A 25,542-nucleotide genomic window follows, 5' to 3' on the forward strand; every position below is an offset into this window, starting at 1 on the left:
GTAAGGGTCTTGTTTTCTTATCCATTCAGCTACACTATGTCTTTTGATTGGAACATTTAATGCATTTACATTTAAGTAATTGTTGATAGATATGTAGTTATTGCCATTATTCATATCTTTGATCTTTTTTTTCCTTCTTTCTTCTTAAAGAAGTCCCTTTAACATTTCCTTTAATACTATTTTGTTGGTAATGAACTCCTTTAGCTTTCTTCTGGTCTAGGAAACTCTTTATCTGTTCTTTCATTCTAAATGATAGCTTTGCTGGGTAGAGTAATCTTGGTTGTAGGTCCTTGCTTTTCATCACATTGAATATTTCCTGCCAATCCCTTCTGGCCTGCCAAATTTCTGTTGAGAAAAGCAGCTGACAATCTTATGGGAGCTCCTTTATAAGTTACTAGTTGCCTTTCTCTTGCTGCTTTTAGGATTCTCCCTTTATCTTTAACCTTTGCCATTTAATTATAATGTTTAATGTGTGGATCTGTTTGGGTTCACCTTGTTTGGGACTCTCTGAGCTTCCTGGGCTTGTATGTCTATTTCCTTCATGAGGTTAGAGACGTTTTTTAACACTCTGCCCAACACAAGAGATTTACTATAAGGTGCATCAGTTAATTGCTGTGATTGTCATTCACATTTTAAGTTGTAATTAATTTCTCATTTAATGTCCAAGTTTCTCATAATAGACTGCAAGCTTTCTGAGATCAGGCATGGAGCATTCCCCTGCACCTAATTCAGTCTGTGGCACATAGTAGACACTCAATAAATACAATTAAGGAACGAATGCATACTTAACAACTCAGAATGGATTCATAGAAATATACAAATTGGTCTATACAAAGGAGAGTATTTCTTTTTGCATGTGCCAATAAGTTTAATGATGTCTTTCATCGCACTGAGGATGTACCATCCACTTCCTTTCAAAGACAAAAGAGATAAGATTTGACCTGAATCAGGAGGAATTAATGGATATAGGACATCCCTGATCAAGTCAACATTGATCGGTTCTCAAACAGAAGTAGCCACATCCAGCTGAGAGAGAAATGAGAGCTCCATCCGTGCTAATCCAGTATCTCCAGAATTCATTGCCACTGCTTTTCTTCCACATCATGTCCCTCACTGCTCTACCTCACTCTGCTACCACCAGGTACTACCTCCAGACTCTGAAAGGTCATAATACAAAATCTTTGTTCTATCACTTGCCTTCTGCTTCCATATCCTCACTCCTTACAAATAATTTTAATGAAAATCATTTTACCTGAAAGTATTTTTCCATTTCAATTTATGAGATATGGTTTCTCTCAAAAGCCAGACTGCTCTTGTGTCTTTACCAACAGTGTTTTCTTAGCAAGAACAGTTTGTGTGTTGTGGATGTTAATGACTAAATCACTTCCTTATACAGTTACATCCATCTGTCATGTAAGAAGACTAGTACCCTTTAGAGAGCACTAAAGAAAACTAGGGGAAGGGCAGGGGAAATGAGCAGCTATTAAAAAAGGTAAAATGCTGCCAGTGAGTCTAACTGATAAAAGTAATTAATTAAGCATTAAATCTAGAATAGGGAATATATGGCAAGGCATATATTATAGCCATAATTTGTTTCTTTTGTCCCTAGGACTTAACACACAAAACCCATGGCCTTCCAAAATAATAAATTCAGTTCTGCTTATGATGCTTGTTTCTTTGTGAATGTGGCAGATGTCTTTCCAAGTGACTCAGTTGCATGGATATTATTAAAGTTATGTCACAAGGACCTGAGGCAAACTGGAGATAAAGTGAAGCCGTAAGTAGGAGGAATAGGGTACAAGGGTGTGGAGGAATAGGATTTGGGCAATTAGGAGTGAAGAAGGAGATTGTATAGTTAAAACTACTTTGTCTTTCTTTTCTAAAGCACCTTTAAGTTTATCAGCAAAAACTATCTTTCTGCCTGCACTTTCACATAGCAATTATAGCAATTTCTTAATCCCAGGAGGATGCTGGTGTCTTCTAAGGCAATAAAACCTGTTCTAGAATGATGTTATAGGCTTGCAAAATACTTTTTCTAAGCCTTCCTGACAATGCCATCTCAAGAAGTTTCCACTTTAGAGATGATATCATATCACATATATTGACATATTTAAGGAGAGCAGGGGTTTAAAGTACAATTTATTTCTGGTGAAGACACAACAGAAAGTATGTTACATGGTGATTGAAAGGCAGCCTCAAAAATAGGTTTGGTTTGGTACTTTTTGTTGCTATTAGAAGTCATAAAGCTCTGAAAAAGGATATATAATCTTAAATCTGAGTAGGGCCACATAAATCTGATGGCTTTCTCTGAGCAAGAGGTGAGGCAATGGCCTAGAAACCTGTTTTGTGTGACGATGGTGAGATAGATCATACCAATTTAATTGGTATAAAGATTGAAATGGTTGCACAAAATTATCCCTCTGGGATGATTTTACTGCCAATATATTATAGATTTCCACCTAGCTAGGTAAAACTTCTTTTAAAGGGCAATTTCTATCCTGAACACAAAGTCTAAAAAGAGTTAAGAAAGAATGAATTCATGCAAACTTAGAGTTGAAAGTTAAAAAAAAATGTATGTACAACTACAGAGTATGAAGTGGCCCTTGCTAATTGGATACAAATTTTGTAAACCTCTCTGGCATGGATCCCATGTCAATCAACTACTAAAATACCTAGTCATATAAAAATAAAACAGAAAAGAGACCTTAGAAGAATTACATTCCCTCACGTAGTTTGATGAATCTCTGAAGATAAGCCAGGTCCATTCGCTTTGCATAAGATCAGCAGAATCTACGGAAGGGATGTGAAAAATTAATGACATTATAATGCAACATGATAGAGTTTGCCAACCATATTTCATTCATTATCCACTAAATTAGTGATACAAGTAACTGCCAACAAACAGCAAGACAGTGCAGAGGGAGATAAAAGCCCAGACAGTGTTACTTGCTCACTAATCATTCTAAAAGGAAACCTGTCCCTATACAGCTCAATGCAATTATTGGAGTGATATATTTTGCCAAAGAATCCTAAAATAAGTTAAGACAAAAAACATTTTTATGATTTACTATTTCCTATAGAAACGACAGAGATTCTTTTCCTAAACATGCACACAATAGCTATGGCAGTCCGGTCCACCTTCTTCCACAAAGAATTTTCCCTTCTTTGTGGAGAATGAATCAATTTCCAATCATTTGTTTTTTCTTTCTTTCTTCTTTCTTCTTTCTTCTTCTTCTTTCTTTCTTTCTTTTTCTTTCTTTCTTTCTTTCTTCTTTCTTTTCGTTCTTTTCCCTTCTTTCCTTCTTTCTTTCTTTCTTTCTTCCTTCCTTCCTTCCTTCCTTCCTTCCTTCCTTCCTTCCTTCTTCCTTCCTTCCTTTCTTTCTTCTTTTTTCTTTCTTTCTTTCTTCTCTCTCTCTATCTCTCTACTCTAGACTGATTATCTAGACTTGCCAATCCTGGGAGTTTCCCTTCACTGCTATCCTGTACACCAAATCTGGTGTCATCCTCTTTCTTGACTTTCTATCTCTTTTAACTCTTAATAAAGAGCATATGGCAAATAACAGTTTTATGATTCCATATATCTGAAAATATTTTGATTCTAGCCTATATACTTCTAGCCTATATACTTGAGTGATAATTTGGCTAGAAGTATAATTTTGAAATAACATTCTTAGAATTTGAAAGGATTTAAAAATTATCTTCTAAAAGCCATTGTTGCTGACAATAATTCTGATACTAGTCTATTTCTGATTCCATGATATGTGATATGTATTTTCTACACTGGAATCTTTTAATCATTATGGTGTTCTGAAATTTTGTATAAAAGGTCTAGTGTAGGCAGAATTCTAAGATGTTTCCCAAGATCTCCCGCCATCCTGACCTCCATGCCCTGTATTATTCCAGGGTCTGTTTTACTCCCATTAACTAGGTTATGTTTATGGCACAGGTGACATTAAAATAGGGCGATTACTGATGTCTTGAAGTAATGACATGAGCTCTTTAAAAACAGATAGGTTTCTTTGTTTGTTTTGTTTTTTTCTGGCCCCAGAAAAGGAAGCCACAGGTTGGAAGCACAAAAATGATTTAATGCACCATTGCTGGCTTGAAGATGGAGGAGGTTACTTGGTAAGGAATGCAGGTGGTCTCTAAACACTGGAAGCAGCCTCAGCTGCAACCTGCAAGGAAATGGGAACCTCATGCCTGCAACTACAAGGAACTGAATTCTACTAACAAAAATGAGCTTGGAATATTTTTCCTGAGAGCTTCGAGATGAGAACTCAACTTGGCCAACACCTTGATACCAAGCGTTGAGATATCCTGAGTAGAGAACACAGTCAGAGTACATTTTATTTAAGTTTATTCAATATTGTTGGTCCTTCTCTTTCACAACAGTTTTTTCTCACATATGTGGTAATCCTTTTAAGATGGTAAATTACATGAGAACAAAGACTTTGGTTTTTTTTTCCCCACCGCCTATTAAACTCTCAAAAAATATTTGTTGAATTCAATGAACGAACGAATGAATGAATGAATGAATGAATGAATGAAGTGATAGAATTTTGTGTACCAGGGAAGAACTTTGATGAAAAAGCTCTGACTTATGGTGAACAGCCTGGGGGAAGGCATCTCTTAGAGATGACTCCTCCAACATTTTGCCTGGGATAAGTGCTTATCATTATGAACACAGAGATGAATAAAGAGAATTAGGAATAGTCAAGATTCTGTGAACATCTTTATTCTGTCCCCTTGTTCTGAACCCCTCTCGTTGCACTGGTCTTCATTATACCCACCATCTTACCATGTCTAACTGCAAGGCCTCTCAAAGGGTGTGTTGGGCACATAGTACACTTTTTGCATATAGCCCCTTTTCTTTACATGTTGAGGTAAGTCTAGCTTCCTCTTCTCTGCTTCATCAGTAATTACTTTTTAAAATCTGCTTTACAGAAATTTGTTCATGTCTTTGCTGAAGAGTCTCTCCATTCTCTTCATTGTTGAGGGTTTATAATATTTTACTGCATTATTTTCATTTTAATATAGTATCAAGATCAGAAAGGAAAGGAGATAAACATTTATGCTCACTTCGAAATCTTAAACCAGAAACCCACAACCTATTTCTCACTACTCTTTCTTACCTTTATTTCGTGACACCACATTACTTCTTATCAGAGTTTGAGGAGAAAACAACCAAATTAAATTGGTATATGTCAAGCTGTGAATAAATGATACAGCTCTTAATTCCAAAAATGACATTTTATTGTTAATACAAATGGATCTAATTGGTGGAATTATAGACAGAGTAAAAGAGATTATTTTGACCCTTTCCTTAAAAGAACTCTCAAGTATATTTTCTTTAAAAAGTCTTAGGAAAGAAAAATGGGCAAATGAGTATTGGGATTCTCCAGTACATTCTTTTAGTGGAAAAAGGTAGAAAAAAACAAGGTTTAGCAGGAAGCTCAGAACTCACAGATCTCTAAATTCTTGGGCATGAACGTGGAGCAAAAGAATAAGAGAGATGTTTGTACCCAGATAGATGTCTCAGGTGTTTCAGACAGTATCAGAAATAAATCCCAATTGCTCTAAGGTAGGGGTCAGAAAACTATGTCCCATGAGCCAAATCTCTACTACTGTTTTTATAAATAAAGTTTTATTGGAACACAGCCATGCCCATTTGTTTATGTATCGTATATAGCTACTTTTGCACTACAGCAGAAAAGGTAAGTACTGTGAGGACAGGACCGTACTGCCCTGGTCACATCTCCACCTTTTAAGAAAAGAAGTTCATTTCTGTGAATCATATGCTTCTCGGTATCATGTCTGTCTCAGCAACTATTTGGGTCCTTTTTTCTTATGGAAGCTTCTAGAGCATTTGTGCCACGGAGGAAAATTCTTATTTTAGAAGTAAGGAAGTATATGTCTGTCTGGATTCTGTAAGATGTCTCTAAGTTGCTTTCTTTACTTCAGGATAAAAAAAAAAAAAGATATAGCGTGTAAATACAAACATCAAATGTATTAGGTTTTCTAGATTCTATAGTTTGAACACAGTTATGGATTTCAATTCATGTTATGTATATGTAGGTCTTAATATTTTATTTTTTTTCTCCAGGTAATGGTATAAAATCATGATAGTTTCTAAAATTTAAAGTGATTATTTTATTTTGTCTTACTAAAAATACTTATTGAGTGAAGCGTTTTATGCGCTATCCCAAAGTAGTACCATAAATTGAATTTAGTAAATATAGTACCTTAAACTCCTTTGATTCACCACCTAATCTACATAAATCAAGGTTCCTCAGAGAACTAATTGAAGCTATTTTCCCATTTGTAGCTGAAACAAGTTTTTTTTTGCAGTGCAACCCCACTTCATAATAAAATTCTTGCTGGAAAATTCTCTTCTGTATGTAATTGTGATAGTACTGACGGCACTTTTAATTTTGTTAAGGGCAAATTGTTCATGAAACTAGTTGCAACAATCATAAAATAAAGGTGAAATTCTCAACACACACAGAAAAATTTGAATCTCATTATTTATATTACTGTATTTTGTCTGTTTAATCTTTACTAAAGTTTCTTTTTTGCTTCAAGGGAAAAAATAGACACTGGCACACATTTAAGAGGGGATTTTGAAGCACACAGTAAACGACAGTTAAAGAAACATGTTATATTCTTACATGAAAATATTGTCTCTCTCTCTCTTTTTTCTTTTCACATCAGTCCACTCAGAGACTAATTTTTTCTATTTCTCAGTCTAATTTTGGCAGTAAAAGAATAGCAGTTGCAGTATCACATTCTTAATCTCTACTTGTGGTTAAACATTAATTCATTTAAATTGATAATAGTCCTACTATTGCTATATCGTATTATATTAATACCATTATCTTACAGAAAAAGAAACTGAGGATTTTAGAGGAAGTCAGATGTCCAAGGCCTCACAGCTCACAAGTGATAGTCGCCCTACAAAGTCTGTTCTGTATTACCAGAGACACCCTCCAATATTCATAAGACATTCAAAATCAATAAAAAGAAATGAATCATTGATAAGAATTTAACTGAAGAACTGTTATAATAAGTAATAATTTTGTCATAAATATGCCTATGAAATGTCTGGGTCAGTCAGAGTTAGAAGGGAGAACTTAGTTACCAATTAATAAAGCTTTGACTGAATCTTCCTGTTTTTCTAATTAAAAATAATAACAATGGTGAAATAACAACACTTATTTATTTAGAACATCAAAATAGACAAAGCTCTTTCACCTCCATATAACTCAACTTCTCCAAGTCTGATAGGAACTCACACAACTCAATAGCAAAAATGAATATACATAAACACAAATACAAAAAAAAAACACAAATAATGATTAAAAAATGGGCAAATGATCTGAATGGACATTTAAAAAAAAACATAAATGGGTCAAATATATGGTGATGGAAGGAGAACTGGCTAGGTGGTGAACATACAATGTGATATATAGATGATGTATTACAGAATTATATGCTTGAAACATACAATTTTACTATCCATTGTCACCCCAATACATTTTAATTTTTAAAAAACCATACAAATTGTCAACAGATACATAAAAAGGTGCTCAACATCACTAATCATCAGGGAAATGCAAATCAAAACCAAAATGAGATATCACCTCACACCAAGTGTTGGTGAAGATGTGGAAAAAAGAGAACCCTTGTGCATTACTGGTGGGGAGGTAAATTGGTGCAGCCACTATGGAAAACAGTATGGAGGTTTCTCAGAAAATTAATAATAGAAGTAACATATGATCCAAAGTGCCAACAATCTCACTTCTGTGTATATGTATCTGAAGGAATCAAAATCACTATCTCAAAGAAGTATCTGCACCATCCCCCATGTTCATTATAGTATCAGTTACAATGGCCAAGGCACAGAAACAACCTAAATGTCCATCAACAGATGAGTAGAAAAGAAAAATTTACACACACACACACACACACACACACACACACACACACACACACACCAGGGTGCCACCAAAAAAATCTGTATACACATTAACACTTTGGTCAACGCTGTTTTGCTGTAATCAGAAGTATCTGGATGCTGATGGAAACCACTTTGAGCACCTCTTGTAACTGCAGAAGTCAAACGTGACTTGTATTCATCTTTTCTTATTGGTATACATTAATACAATTTTGTACTTTCTTAAAAGGTATACATTCGTGTATACATTTTTTAGCACCCTCTGTATACATAACTTTTATATATGTATAAAAGTAATATAAGGTCCAACAATTAAGTTTGCAAACTCATCCTAGAAAAAGTGCTACATACCTCCTTGCTGAATATCACTACGGTCAACTTCGAAGTACTCCCCTTGGGAAGCTATGCACCAACACCAGCACCTAGTCCGCCGTTCAAAGCAATTTTGGAATTATTTTTCTAGAATGGCCGTCAGAGCTGTTGTCGTATTACCCTTGATGTCCTGAATGTCATCAAAACGTCTTCCTTTCAATATTTGCTTTATCTTCCGATAAAGAAAGAAGTCATTGGGGGCCAAATCAGGTGAGTAGGGAGGGTGTTCCAATACAGTTGTTTGTTTACTGGCTAAAAACTCCCTCACAGGGAGTAGTTTGCAGTTGTTTCCAGCAGACTCTGCCCAGCGAACCCTCTTCTTTCTTTAATAAATCTTCCTTCTATGGAAAAGAACAAAACAAAACTCCATCACAGACAGTACAGTGTGAGCTGGTGCATTTTCGTGATGCAAGAGCCATGAAATTGTTGGCGAAAAGTTCAGATCGTTTTCATCTAACTTTTTCACGCAGCCTTTTCAGCACTTCCAAATAGTAAACTTGGTTAACTGTTTGTCTAGTTGGTATAAATTCATAACGAATAATCCCTCTGACATCAAAAATGTTTAGCAACATCGTTTCAACAAATTTGCGAACTTAATTGTCAAACCTTGTGTTGCTCTAGAGAAGAATCCATGTCTTGCCTCTTGTACCTTCCAGATGTTGTGAGCATTCCTTTATTTGTAGTCTTGTGGCCACATCACTCTAATCCCTGTCTCTGTGATCATAACATCTCCCTATTATGCCTGTCTTCTCTCTGTGTCTCTTATAAGGATACTGAAGGACTTAGGGTCCCCTCAGGTGATCAGGCATACTTATCTCAAAATTCTTAACATAATTGCATTTGCAAAGACCTTTTTTCCAAATAAGGTAACAGTGACAGGTTCTAGAGATTGAGACATAGATATATCTTTTGAGGGGCCACCATTCAGTCCTCTGCAGAGGACTTAACTATCTGATCTCAAGACTTCTTACAAATCTACCATAATCAAGACAGTGGTATTAGAGATTAAGAGAGAGATCAATGGAACGTAACAGAGAGTACAGAAATAAACCCACATATATAGAGTCAATTGACTTTCAATTGCACAAGGGCAATTCACGAAGTAAAGACAAGCTTCCTAACAAAGGGTGCTGGAAATAATGGATAGCCATAAGAAAAGTAAAGAACTTGATTCATATATCATACATACCATATATATTTGTATTTTTGTACCCAATACAAAAATAATTAAAAATAAATCACAGAACGAAATATAAAACTTAAAACTAAAATTTATAGAAAAATCATAGGAGAAAATCTTTGTAACTTTGGGTTAGGCAAATCTTTCTTAGATACAACACCTAAAGCATGATCATACCAGAAAAAATTGTGATAGAATTTCATTAAAATTAAAAATGTCTGCATTTTATAGATATTCCATTAAGAGATTAAAAAGCTAAGCCACAGACTCCAAGAAAATATTTGCAAATCACGTATCTGTTAAAGGAATTGTATCCAGAATACATAAAGAATTCCAAAAATCAATAATATAAAAATATATATCTTGATATGAAATGGCCAAAAGATATAAACAGAGAGTTCACCAAAGAAAATATATGAATGGTAAACAGGCATGTGAAAATGTTCTCAACATCATTCATCATTTGAGAAATGAAAATTGAAACTTTAATGAAATGCTACTACACACCTATTAGAATGTCTATAATTATTGACTGACTCTATCAAGTATTGGTGAGGATGTGGAGCACCTGGAACTCCATACATTACTAGTGGGAATGTAAAATGGTACAACTACTATGGAAACAGTTTGGAAATTCTTTTTTGTTTGTTTGTTTTTTAAGTTAGATATATATTTACCATTTGATCCAACCATTCCCGCCTACATATTAACACACACACACACACACACACACACACGCACAAAGCCATAAAAATCTATGTCAACAAAAATACTCGTATTTAATTGTTTATTGAAACCTTACTTATAAGAGGTTAAAACTAACTGTCCATCAACTGGTGAATAGATAAATTATGGTGTGTTCATGCAAGGAATACTTACTACTCAGCAATAAAAAGAATGAATGACAAAAACAGGCAAAAACAGTTAAATCTCAAGTGAAAAAAACAAGACACAAAAGACTATATAATTCTATTTATAGCAAATTTTAGAAAAAGCAATGTTATAGCAATGGAAATCATTTCAGGGGTTTCCTATTTCTGTTCCAATTTGGCCATCTCACATTGTTTTAAAATCAGCTCCTTTTGAGACTGTCTTAAGGGTATGTACTTCATGCCATTGCTTATACTACATCTAGAACATAGCACATATTTTGGATTAAATGTGAATAATACAGCTTTGCAATTTATTGAACATATATACTTCATAAATGAGAGTTTTTATTTAAAATGCTGATTGTGAGCCATTTACAGAAATTTAAATTATCTTTGGAGCAAACTTTTTCAAACAACTCGCAAGGGGGTGGCCGGTTGGCTCAGTTGGTTAGAGCTCTTAGCAACAATGTTGCCAGTTCGATCCCCACATGGGCCACTGTGATCTGCGCCCTCCACAACTAGACTGAAACAACCAGTTGATTTGGAGCTGATGGGTCCTGGAAAAACATACTTAAATAAAAAATAAAAATAAAAAGTTCTTTAAAAAGTTAAAGAAAAGTTAAATTTCTATGTACCTATCAATAATCATTTTAAATGTAAATGGATTAAATGCTCCAATCAAAAGACATAGTGTGGCTGACTGGATAAGAAAGCAAGACCTTTGTATATGCTATATACAAGAGACTCACCTCAGATCCAAAGACACACACAGGCTGAAAGTGAAGGGTTGGAGTAAGATATTTCATGCAAATGGAAATGAGAAGAAAAAAGCTGGAGTTGCAATATTTATATCTGACAAAATAGACTTTAAAATGAAGAATATATTAAAAGACAAAGATGGGTACTATATAATTAAATTAAATTTATTAAAAAAAAACGAAACAAAACAAAACAAAAAAAGTCCCAAGATGGTTTATACTTTAGAAATAACAATCTCCTGCACAGTTTGCAATATATAGTGTCATATTTAAAGGGATAATAAGATTTTAAAAGTTATGTTATACAGATTAACTAATTCCTCTAGAATTCTGGATAGACACAGCTTTCATTTTATTCGTTATGCCTTGTGGGAGTACTACACACATTTCAAAATCTTCCATATACATTTTACCAGTGTGTATGTTCAACAGTGCTAAAACAAAGTTAAGGCAGGTATTTCCATGTTATATGGTTGTATTTGCCTCAAGGTATAGTGAAATTCCTGCCACTGAAGTTGTTGAAGTTGAGGCTAGATGACAGACTATCCCCACTGGGCCATTCTCCATCTTCAGAAAAATACAAATTGACCCATAAAAGTTAGTGTCCTCTTGGCCATTCACAATGACCTTTTAGGAGAAGTTAATTTTTACATAGGTCACATGTAACATAAAACTTAAAACTTTCACTTTTTTCTTTAGAATTACAGAGCTATAATTTTATACAAAGAAGTAATATTTCACCAGGCACGCTTATTGGAATTATCCTTTCATAACTCATGGTTTTCCTTAGTAATTTTAAAATTGTGCCTTAGTTGTGTTTTCACATACCTCTTTTCCCATCTTTAATGATGTCTTGTTAAATGGGCATGGATTAAAACACAGTTGCTACCAAATATGTGAACTTCCAATAAACTTGACATACCAAATGCTGCTAGTATCAGGTATCCAATGTTACAAAGGGCTAGCAAGTACCACTTTGCCTCAGACATGCTCTTACTTATAGCTCATATTGTTGACATAGGCGTGAATCAATGAAGGCGGTAACAACGGGAAACACCAATGAGCACCTCCTGAACAATAGGTGTCACTCTTCCGCCTCAATCTCGACACTACTTGCTTTGCAGAGCTAAGGAGTTCAGTTGTGCCACTCACTGTTTGTAGATGTTGTCTTCATAAGTCAAGTCTTTTATTAGCATGGATAGAAAATAGTGTCTCCCTTGTCACTTATAGACAATAATCACCCACTTTGCAAATTGCTGATTGAAAAGATCATGGCCATTAACATTTGTTGAGCAGCCCCTGGGTACAATGGGCTATAACAGGAAGAAGAGAAAGGAGAAATGAATGATAAAGTGAAGGGCAGATACCTGAGAGAGTTTTTAAGCTGCCTATCAAGACTCTTAGCCATACTATGTGTACTAGGAAGGCAATTTAATTAAACAAATTTTATTTAGCATTAACTGAAACACTGGGATAGTTTTAAAAGATGATTTTAAAAGGTCCAGACTTATTATGCTCCCTCAAAGAATTAACGGTCCACCTATACAGATAGAACACAAACACGTAAAAAGTAACTGACAATACTATTCAGGAAATGAGGGTCAAATGAGTAATGAAGAGTGTCATAGCTATGGATGTGGACAACTATGAAAGGAATAATACATGACTTCTCAGAAGAAATCGATTTTGAGATGGGTCTTTAAAAGTGAGCAACATTTAACGCCTGGAGGAAGGGGAGGAGGCTGTACAGAGAGTCAGTGATAGGCTCCTACAACTTCTATTCACCAGGACTGTGCTGAGAGGATGTAGAAATTGTGGCAGAATAATCGAAGGCAACTCCCAGTAGATGGTTTGGGGCATGAATGTGGCAAACATTTATTAATAATAAATACATTTTTCTCTAATAGATTCTACAAGCCAAAACAGTAAGGGTGACATACTATTTTTCTTTTCTTTTTTGTGCTTGGAGAGTTTATTTTCCTATGGTTTTTAATAAACTTCCCCAAACATTGACTTTTATTCCAACCAACTTTTCTATTGGGGAATTACTCTATCATAGGCACTGGGCTAGGTAACAAAACTGTGTTCAAGAGCTTACTCTGGGAAAATAGAGACCTAGAACATGAATAACTCTAATCTAGGGCAGCATATATAACACTTATCTGTGTATGAGAGGTTTCAGGTGAGATGGGTTCAGATAAGGAAGAACTTGCATCTGGCTGAAGGCATTAGCATTCATATATTTTAAACTTTGTTGTTGTTGTTGTTGTTGTGCCTAGATGGCACCACCACTTGGGTTTGATGGCTCTTCTAAAGGTACTTTGCATAACCAGAAAAGGGCTGTCAAAAACCCAAGAAGTTGTATGATTTCAGGTTCTCTGACAGAAAACTGAGGAGATATTTAAGGTGAGGACCACTTCCAGGATATTTGACATCTTTCTTATCAGGTGACTGCCATTCTATATGACTAGACTCATTGGAGCACTAGGAATCCTTAACTCTGCTCACTATAAGCAGTGAGTTGCAGATATCTGAGCAAGCCTGTGGGGCTCTGCATCCTGCACATGGGTGAGGCCATGGAGGCTTCAGCTCACGAGGAGGGAGAGGCTGCCCAGGTACCTCTCGGGGCTGGAAGTGACCTCAATATCAATATCTATCTGTTTGGGGAAAATGTCCACATCTGCCTTCACCTTTAGAAGAAAAGTAGTCCACTGATTTTTCAAAGGAAACATTTATTATTAAAGAGAGGAACAGGGAGAACTGGCTATCAAATAGATTCGTGAGAAGAATTGCCCCTGTGTGTCAGAAGAATCTTCCTCCCTTACAAAGAATGAAAATATCGATCTGGTTTAGAAGCAACGCTACACCGTAAATGTGAATTAACACAATATTTTCTCTTTTATTCTAGTTCATTGAAGTGAAGAAATTGTTTTCTACCATTAAGTTTTAAAATTATGGTTCAATGCCTCTCACATAGCATGGCAATTGAAAAACATCTGCCTAGTGTTTTTTGGTTAATTACACATTTTTTTTCATAAAAAAATGTTTTGTTGCACAATAACCTTAGCTATAGCTTGGGCAAATATATGTTTCTTCTTCGTTTTACAGAAGAAAGATGACCAAAGAAATTGCTTGGCTAGAATTATGTACCTAGCAGGTACAAAACCCATGTTCTTTCCAAACTGCAACACTAAAGAACCCATAAAATGGCACATTGAAATATGCCTTTCCAAAATTAAAGGAGGTTAAAAATCCAGACACAAGATCTGAGTAGGCATAAGAATTTAGTATATGATAAAGGAAGCATTTTGTATCGGTAGAAAAGAAATGGATGGTTTAATAAATGGTTTTGGAACATTGTTAAATCATCTGAAAAAAGTTAGGTCCTTTCCTCACATCAAAGTAAATTCCAGATGGAGCAATAATTTAAATGCAAAAAATGAACAACTGAAAGAACTAGAAAAAAATATAGGTGGCTATTTGTATACTTCTGGTATTATGATGACTTACTAAATATCGCAGCAAAGCAAAAGCCATGAAAGAAGCAAGTGATGTATTTGATAAAATATAAAACTTCTTTAAACCAAATCACTATATACAGGATTAAGACATATGACTCACCTGAGAAATATTTGCAAACTATATCACAAAGTGTTTTTATAGCTGATATATAAATATTTCTTACATATCAATAAAAGTGAGCACCCTAAAAGAACAAAAGGAAAATGCCTTGAATAGTAAATTCACAAAAGCACACATACACACACACACACACAAAAAAAAAAAAAAAGAAAAGAAAAGAGAAGAACAGTAAACATATGAAATAATTCAATCTCACTCTCACTCATAGGGATCAAGTAACCAAGTTCAAAATTGGACTGGGAATGTTCAAATTCAGGCTTGGTGACAAGCTGAAAAAAAAAAAATTAAAGTAGGGTAAATTATTTAGTTTAAGATTTTAACCTACAAAAATGGACTTACCTGATCCTCATTTTCCTTTCCTATAATATAATGGTATTAATAGGATATCTCAGGGTACCCATTTCATAGGGTTATTGTAAGGTCAAATTGATGTAAGTCATTTTAAGTGCTCTAAAAATTATTTGGCATACAGCAAGTACTAAAGAATTTTTAGGCAAATTAAAATAACAATGGTAATCCACCTTTCACTTCTCAGATTATCAAAAATTTATAGACGTGATACTTCTGATAATGACTGGGGAATTAGTCCTTTATGTACACTACTAGTTGAATGTGAGTTCATACAGTCTTTCAAAGAACAAAATACATCAAGCTTTAAAATGTACCTATCTTTTGATCTAATATTTTCTCTTTTAAATACTTGTTCAAATGAGTAACATCTATCAGTGTTATTTTCATTAGGGAAAAATTAAGTAACTTAAGCGTCCAACAATATGACAATGGTTAGGTAAATTATAATATACATATGTTCTTTTTATTGCGGTAAAATTGACATATAATATTATATTAATTTCATGTAAAACATAGTGATTCAACATTTGTATATCTTGTAAAATGATCACCACAATAAGTTATATTCTTTAAAAGTATGCCTATATTACATATGTTCAGGTCTGACAATTAAGTTCTACAACTTGTTGCAACGATGTTGCTAAACTTTTTTGATATCAGAGGGATTATTCCTTATGAATTTGTACCAACTGGACAAAAAATTAACCAAGTTTACTATTTGGAAGTGCTGAAAAGGCTGTGTGAAAAAGTTAGATGAAAACGATCTGAACTTTTTGCCAATAATTCATGGCTCTTGCATCATGACAATGCACCAGCTCACACGGCACTGTCTGTGAGGGAGTTTTTAGCCAATAAACAAATAACTGTTTTGGAACACCCTCCCTACTCACTTGATCTGGCCCCCAATGACTTCTTTCTTTACCCGAAGATAAAGGAAATATTGAAAGGAAGATATTTTTATGACATTCAGGACATCAAGGGTAATGCCACGACAGTTCTGACGGCCATTCCAGAAAAAGAGTTCCAAAATTGCTTTGCAGGGTGGACTAGGCGCTGGTGTCATTGCATAGCTTCCCAAGGGCAGTACTTTGAAGGTGACCATAGTTATATTCAGCAATGAGTTATATAGCACTCTTTCTAGGATGAGTTCCTGAACTTAATTGTCCGACCTTGTATACATGTGATAAATATACATACATATTATATTTAATGCTACATATATTTGCATATATGGTGTTTCACATGGAAAATACAGTGTGAAAAATCTGATCAGATTGCATGTAGATAATGCATGAGTATGATGTACACACTGGTTCATCACTGAACAGAGGAATGGTAGGTGATTTGAATTTTCTTTTCTTTCTTAACTACGTAGCATGATTTTTCAGGATGCTCATAATATAAAATAAGCCCTACCATATTTCCCCAGAAATAAGACTAGGTCTTATATTAATTTTTGCTCCAAAAGACGCATTAGGGCTTATTCTATATTAGGAGCATCCTAAAAAATCATGCTAAGGCTTATTTTTTGGTTAGGTCTTATTTTTGGGGAACACAGTATTGTCTCTCAAGCTTTACAGTGATTACTTTTATAATAAGAACAACAATAATAAAAGTGTGTTGTTGTTTTCCTTAAAAAGACAAAGAAAGAGTAGGAAGTGGAGAAACATTGCAATAGGCATTTAGGGGAAGTTGGTTTTAGATATCTTATACAGTTCAAATTCTAGCATGGTAGGGACATTATCTCTAGGACTGCACCTCATTTAAGTAATGACTGCCACCCAAATCTTGCTAATGTGTTTGTAACTAACTAGATTGAATGGTTCTTAAAACTGAGACAGAGGCTGGAATGTCCTGAGCTAAGTTCAAGGCCAACTTCTTGACTTTCCCATTGACATCATTCAAACTCTAGTAAAGCTCTACTAATCTAAATCTAAATGCATATAAGTTAGCAACTCATATAGATAATAGAAAATTGCATTCAGTTTTCTGACGTGTTTGTTGAACATCTAATTCCACACCAGAGCTCTAGTAGGCCTTGGGGATACTGCAGAAAAGAATAGAGATCCTGACCCTGCTAGCAATGTGTTCATTCAGGTGAGGAAGAAAGATGTTTTACAAGCATTGAACGTAGAGTATGGCAGATGGGGTGATGAGGGAAGGGCAGAGGGCTGCTACTCACTAGATCTTTACTGTTTACTATGTGCAAGGTGCTGCCACATGCTCTGAGGATATAGCCATGAACCTACTGATCCCTGCCTTTTTGGAACGTACATTCTAGTGAAGAAGGAGAAAAATAAAATAATAAATAAAATACAAGGTAGGTTAGATGGTGGGACGTTGTAAGAAAAACGTAAAGCAGGTTGGAGGGAGAGGAATGTTGAGCAATTACAATTAGATAAAGGATAAAGCGTGGGGAGCCTGCCAGAGAAAATAATATTTGACTAAAGACCTGATGGAGTGAAAAGAGCGAGCAATGAGAATATTTAGGGTAGGTTCATTGCAGAAGAGGGAAAAGAAGAAGGAGAGTAAAGCAGAGGCAGAAGGCCCAGCAAGGGCAAAGGCTCTGAGGTGGATTCACTGCAGTGTTCTGAGCACAGCAGAAGCAGGACCTGTGTGTTATAATAGGATCACCCTGGTAATGTTCTTGAGAATAGATTGAAGCATACAAAAGCCAGGATACCAATTATGAGGATATTGCAATAATTCAGATGAGGATGGAGGTAGTTTGGAACAGGTTGGTGGCAACAGATAAGGTGAGACGTTGATGGATTTTGGATATATTTTGAAAGCAGAGCCAACAGAATTTGCTTGTGGATTGCAAATAGGGTATCACAGGAAAAGAGAAGATAAAAGTTACTGTTTTTTTTTTTTTTTTTAACATGAGCAAGAGAATAATGGAGTTGCCATTAAATAAAATGAGAAAGACTGGGAGGAGCAGCTTTTGAGAGAGATAGATAAAGAGCTCAGGCTTAAAGTTCAAGATGTCTAACAGACATCTAAATGGAGATGTCAACAAGGAAGAAAAATAGAAGATCAAGGAAGAGAATAGTGCTGGAAGTATAGATGTCAGTATCATCAGCATTTAGATGGTATTTCAAGTCATGGGATAAGACAATATTCATCAAGACTGGGTGTAGATAGAGATGAGAAGAGGTTCAGGCACTCCAATGTTAAGAGACTGGAGTATGAGGTAAAACCACCAAAGAAGAATGAAAAGGCACAGTCCTTGGGGTAGAAGGAAAACCAGAAAAATATCCTGGGACCCAAGAGAAGACAATGTTTTAAGAAGGCAGGATTGATCAACTGTCGAATGTTGTTTGTAGGTCAGGTAGAGGTAGGACTGAGAAGTGATCACCAGATTTGGAAACATGGAAGTCATAGGTGATGATAACAAAAACAATTTAGAGAAGAAGTGGGCACAGAAGTCTGAGGGGCTGGGTTCATGAAAGGATAAGAGGTGAGGAATTAGATACAACTGTTTCAAGAGTTTTATGGTTTGAAAAATAGAAAAAAAAAGAAAGGAGAAAAATGGAGTAGATGGAGAAAGTAATGGCATGCAGATTTTAATTTTTAATATGAGAGAAATAACACTGCTCTGTATTCTTATTTTAAGACTCCAGAATAGAGAGAAAAACTGATGATGTAAGAGAGAGGAAATCACTGGATCAGTAGACTTGAGTAGACAAGAGAGGATCTAATGCACAACAACAACAAAAAATGTCTAAATGTGCGGTTTCCTAGAAAAACAGTTTCATATATTAACATAATTTAATATGTTAAAGCTTCATATTTCATTCAGAGGGTGAAATTACAAGGAAGCAGAAATGAAGATAGAGGGAGTGTGGTGGGAAAGGATGGAAAGCAAATCTAAGAGAATATTAACAATCTGACCATAGATTTGTGACAAACTGATTTCTCAGTCTTGCAGGACATCTTCAGAGATACTCTATCAGAGAAGAAGTAAGTCTCCAAAGCATCCAGAATTTGTGCAACAGTTCAGGCCTATTAACTGTCAAAGTTATCTTCCTTAGAGAAGACCAAGTGTAAGAGGTGTGCATGACAGCAAAGGAGTAAAATAACAAGAGAGATGGCAAAGTTCTTTGGGCATAGATGCAGATACATGAGTAGTGGTGGAGCTTCTGAAAATTCTCTTTTGTTTTCTTCTGTTTTCTCAATAGAATTAGCTGAGTGAAAACAGGGGTTGATAAGGTTTAGAGGGTTCATGAAGAGAGGAGGCTAAAATGATAATCTGGGATAATGGGGGCCATAAAAGAACCAAAGAGGCATACAAAGAACAGGGAGTCTGGAAGTACCTGCCTTGTCTAGGGAGTCTGCAAAAGCTTCCTGGGAAAGGGGGTCTTAAAGCTGAGACCTTAAGAATGAGCTGGAGTAACCAAATGGACAGAGGACTTATCAATTGGAAAAGGGAATATAGTATGTTAACACTTGGGGACTAGGAAAAGCATAGCACAGTTAAATATAAATATTGCTGAGTTGTAGTACATGATGAGAAAAGAGTACCGTGCTTACCCGAAAATAAGACCTAGCTGGACCATCGGCTCTAATGCATCTTTTGGAGCAAAAATTAATATAAGACCCAGTCTTATTTTACTATAAGACCAGGTCTATAATATAATATAATAAATATAATATAATATAATATAATATAATATAATATAATATAATATAATACTAGGTCTTATATTAATTTTTGCTCCAAAAGACGCATTAGAGATGATTGCCCGGCTAGATCTTATTTTCGGGGAAACATGGTAGAAAATGAGTTTTAAGAAAAAGGTAGTTGGGAAGACCATGGCAAGATGGTAGAGTAGATAAACACCATGCCTGCATCCTTCTGTGAACACATTAAAATTACAACTAAATTATAGAAAAACCAACTTGTAGAACCATCTGAAGTGCAGCCGAACAGCAGTCCTATATCTGAAAATATAAAGAAGAAGCCACGTGGAGACTGGTAGGAGGACTGGAGACACAGAACGGGCCCCAAACCTCCTTGTGGCAGTTGAGAATCAGGAGGGATATCTTGGCCATGGAGGTTTCCCCCAGAGAAGTCCTCCACACCGGACTCCCCAGCCCAGAGTATTGGTGCCAAGAAGAGGAGCCCCAACAACATCTGGCTGTGAAAAACAAAGGTGATTCCAACTGTTCATGTAAAATGAAAGGCTGCAGGAAAGCTAGACATACTCTTAAGTAGCCTGCACACAGGCTCACTCGTTTGCAGGCACTCATCTTGGGCTCCAGCAGAGAGACGGTGACTCAGGGGGCCTTGTAGACATACAGGGATGCACACTGAGATGTGTAACTTCAGAGGATAGTCAGCATTTTCCCAGTGAGGGGTCCTCCTTCTGTGCATCCCACAGGTGGGCTCCATTTTGCCTGTGTTGAGCCCACCCCCACAGGCCAAATCTAAATCTGATTGGTCTGGTGAGCTCCACTGCTTCATCCTGACGATTTAGCTGGGACCCGGCTCCACCCAACTCACACACTGCCAGAGGCATTTTCTCGGGAGGAGCCAGCCCTGCCACATTGCACTCTTTCTTAGAAAACTATCGGAGTCCAGCAGGCCCCAGGTGAGCAGTGACTGGCCTTGCTGTGCCCTGAGACTTTTGCTGAGTCACTCCAGGATTAGCACTGGCAGCAAACCAGAATTTTTACATTAACCTGGTGACCATGATTTTTCCTACTCTAGTGACTCCCTGAGTCCCTGCCTCACCCAACTTGTGCATCGCACAAGGCTTTGTCTGTGGCTGAACCTTAGGCAGCAGCAGGTGGTAGCAGACCTCTAGGTGTCCTGGCTTTTTTCGGAGTTACCCAGGCCTGGTACTGATGGCACCCAACCTCAATTCACAGTGAGGCTAGATGAAGCAGATGATCAAATCAGTGATTTGTAAGTCAAAGTAGCAGAAAACACCCAAGTGGAACAGAAAAAAGAAAAAAGAATAATAATAAAAATAGAGGATAGTTTAAAAGACCTCTGGGATCCCATCAAGCATAACAACATTCATATCAAAGGGGTATCAGAAGGAGAAGAGAGAGCAAGAAATTGAGAACCTATTTGAAGAAATAATGACTAAAAACTTTCCTAACCTGGTGAAGGAAATAGACATAGAAGTACAGAAAACCTGGAGAGTCCAAACAAGGTGAACCCAAACAGGCCCACACCTAGACACATTATAATTAAAAAGGCAAAGTTCAAAGACAAAGAGAGAATCCTAAAAGCAGCAAGAGAAAGACAACTAGTAACTTATAAGGGAGCTCCCATAAGATTGTCTTCTAATTTCTCTACAGAAACTTTGCAAGCCAGGAGAGATTGGCAGGAAATATTCAATGTGATGAAAAGTAAGAACCTACAATCAAGACTACTCTACCCAGTAAGTCTATTATTTAAAATCGAAGGACAGATAAAGAGCTTTCCAAACAAGAAAAAGCTAAAGGAGTTCATCACCACCAAACCAGTATTACAAGGGATGGTTGAGGGATTTCTTTAAGATAGGAAAAATAAATAAATAAAAAATATGAATAATAAAATGCAATAGCTACATATCTATCAACAATTACTTTAAATGTAAATGAATTAAATACTCCAATCGAAAGATATAGGAGGGATGAATGGATAAGAAAACAAAACCCTTACATATGCTGCCTACAAGAGACTCACATTAGATTGAAAAATACAGACAGAAAGTAAAGGGATGGAAAAAGATATTTAATGAAAATGGAAATGAAAAAACAAATAAAGCTGGGGTAGCAATACTTATACCAGACAAAATAGACTTTAAAACAAAGTCTATCAGAAGAGACAATGAAGACCCAATAATCCCACTGAAGGGTATTTATCTGAAGAAACCCAAAACTCTACTTCGAGGGGACATGAGCATCCATATGTTCATTGTAGCATTGTTTACAATGGCTAAGATGTGAAGGAAGCCTGTGTGTCCATCAATGGATGAATGAATAAAGAAGAGGTTGGTACATATATACAATGGAATATTGCTCTGCCATGGAAGGGAATTGGTTCTTGCCATCTGTGGTGACATGCATGGATTTGGAGGGTGTTGTGCCGAGTGGAGTATATCAGACAGAGAAAGACAGATGCAATGCGATTTTGCTTATATGTGGAATCTAAGAACAAAATTAACAAACAGAAAAAACACATAGATACAGAAAAAATTTTGATGGTTGCCAGATGGGAGAGGGGGTAGGCATGTGGGTGAAAAAATGGGAAGGGATTAAGTACAAATTGGTTGTTACAAAGTAGTTATGGGAATGAAGGGTATAGCATAAGAAATATAGTCAATAATATTATAATAACTATGTATAGTGTCACATGGGTACTGGATTTATCGGGGTGATAGATGAGAGGCGGTTGGGAGCAGGATGAAAAAGGTGAAGGGATTAAAAAATACAAATTTGTAGTTACAAAATAGTCATGGGGATGTAAAGTAAAGCCTAGGGAATATAGTCAATAATATGGTAATAACTAGCTATAGTGCTAGGTGGATACTAGACTAGTCAGGGGATCACTTCTTACACTACATAAATGTCTAACCACTATGCTGTACACATGAAACTAATATAAAATAATACTGAAAGTCAACTGTAATTGATAAGTTTAAAAAGGGGGAAACAGGAAAGGGAATAAAAGGTCCACATTTCTAGGTATAACATAAATAAATCATGGGATGTAATATACAGCATCGGGAATATAATCAATAATACTGTGATAGCGTGGAACGGTGTCAGATGGTTGTTGGTCTTATCATTATGGTCACTTCTTTAGGTATATAAATGTTGAATAACTATGGTGTACCACTGAAACTAATATAATATTGTATGTTAGCTATATTTTTAATAAAAATCTTTAATAAAAAAAGAAATAGGTAGTTGGAAGATTTGTTCTTCAGGTCTTATATTAATGGGGCTGTATAGATAACATTTATAATAAGAAATATAAAAATATATTAAGTTATCAAATAGATAATTATTTTAAACTACTTAATTAGTTTGGATTAAGTAGAGGCTTGGTCTTGTCTGACAACTTTGATAATAAAAGTACTTGATGAATTAAGGTTATTGAAGTACAAGTCAAAAGTTAAAAAAATTATAAATATTTGTGAAATTCAGATACACTTGGAATTACTGATTTCCCAATGAAAGTCACAATTAGTCCCATGAATGGAAAAGCATAATTACAATTCAAAAATATGAAAAGTATTCATCATTTTGCAGATAATAAAGGATATTATCTTCAGCTCCTCTGTAATACCTTTACAGCTATTACATCAGAGAGGAATTTAATGATATACTTATGCCACTTACTATCTTTAGGAGAAGTATCCTAAGAGCATACTCAGAATTACACAAACACACATCTGTGCACATACATAGGTATTCATCACTTTGGCAGAGAAGCTAGATAAAATGGGAAATGGAAGACATAAAAATAAAACTACTTACTTTCTTGGCAATAAGAGTTCTTTCACTCTACTTGGCCATCTCTCTGAAAATAAGAGTATACATTAGCATCCATTCCGATAGTAATATGTTTTGATTCTTACATCTCTAGGTTTTTATCGGTTGATTAAAAAATCAACATATACTTGGGCATAATGACATCTAAAACTATAGAGAATTAAGAGCAAATCTGACAGAGTAATGAGACTCAATTTTTAAAAAGTCACACTTGAGGTATCTTCAAATTTTAGTTCTTCCAACTAAACATGATAATACTGCCCTAATTGTATTGTGTATCCTGAAATACTGCATCTTTGAGGCACCCACTTTAATTTTATTAATTTTTTACCGTAGTATTGGCATGTCTACAATGTTCTCAGAGTTCATGCTAAAAGCTATGGAGAATTCTAAAAGAAGTACCTACCCTTGGAGAGATTCCTGGAGAATACTCATGAGAGGGAAGTGTTCTCCCTTCCTCCCCCATTCATATAAGGTAATTGGCTTAAGTCCATGAGGTTTCTTGAAGTGGAAGAGGGGTCTGCTAGAACCACATGAATCATGAGTGCTTCCATCATTAGCCATTAAAATACATGGAAAAGTTAAGTCACTGAATGCATGACATGCTGTGGTCCATGAAGGGGGAGAAGTGGTGGGCCTCCTATAATTACTCCCATGGAACTGAGCACATGTCTAGCCATGGTCTTTTCTTTTACTATTTTCCAAATAATGAGTACTCTAATTGCTTCAGCTGGAACAACCCTTGTTCCTTTTAATACCTGGCTGCCAGTGTTCCTTCCCTTTCTTCCCTCTATTCTCTACACACATATTTTCCCGTCCCTCCCCCTTTTTTGGTCTGAATTTGATGGTCTGGTTTTACTCCCTGGAAGTTTAAGTGGTTGAATTAAATCACAACTTGCTTTGGTCAATCACCTAGGGAGCTTTTTAGGAATTGGGGAAACATTTTATTTACGACTCAACTTTCCACCTGTGCTGACATGGCATGGAATTTACAGCTATATTGAAAGCGTTATAACCAGCACCTCAGAAATTCCACATTCTCTTGAGCTGCATTATTATGGAACATTTGTCAGGCAGCCAATTGCTGTGTCAGCCCCTAATTGATTTATATTAGCATCTATAGGACTGAGGTGGAATGAAGGTGGGGGTAGGTCTGGGACCACTTCACACTCCCCAGTTGCCAAGTTTCCTGTGGACATAAGAGATTTGCAAACAGAATTGAACATTGACACCATGGTTTTACTTTTGTTTTGTTTTTATGCAGCATGTTTAAAATTACATATATTAACAAAGCCAGTATAACATTTTATTAGTTTGTGAAAAGTTGAGTGAGTTTACCCTCTCTCTGCCATGCTATCACTTAACTGTAAAGAACACCTGGCCCTAAAAGGTGGGATTCATTTTTCCCTGGGGAGGAGGCCGTGAATAAAAAAACCAAGAAACACCTTCAAAATGTTTTCCTCGGACAGCCTTCATTTACAAAATATAGTAGTTAGCTTTAATAGCCCTTTTTTTTACACTTAGCTTCCACTCCTCCTGGATTGCAAACATAAATCTAGATTACTCATTTAGAAACACCTGGTCTGAGGTTAGGTCCCAGTTGAAGAAACCTGAAGAAATCAGCAAAAGGGGATCATGGCGAGAATGCCCAAGATGCTCATTCACTACACCATTGGTTCTCAGGCACAAATGGTTTATACAAGAACTCCCAAACAGTGGCGCTCCCACAGTGTCTTGGCCAACCTGATTTTAGTTGTTGGCATCCCTGATGGACACCCCAGTCCCTGCTACTCCCTAATGTATCATATCTGGCCCAATTCACATGTTTAGATTATGTGCCTGGCCTCTGTTGGTATATGAGTTTGCAATGATTTACACACTATCATCCTGAAGTTTGTGCAAGAGGTGTGGGGCCAG

The sequence above is a fragment of the Rhinolophus ferrumequinum genome, chromosome 10, assembly GCF_004115265.2.
Source record: "Rhinolophus ferrumequinum isolate MPI-CBG mRhiFer1 chromosome 10, mRhiFer1_v1.p, whole genome shotgun sequence".
NCBI lineage: Eukaryota > Metazoa > Chordata > Mammalia > Chiroptera > Rhinolophidae > Rhinolophus > Rhinolophus ferrumequinum.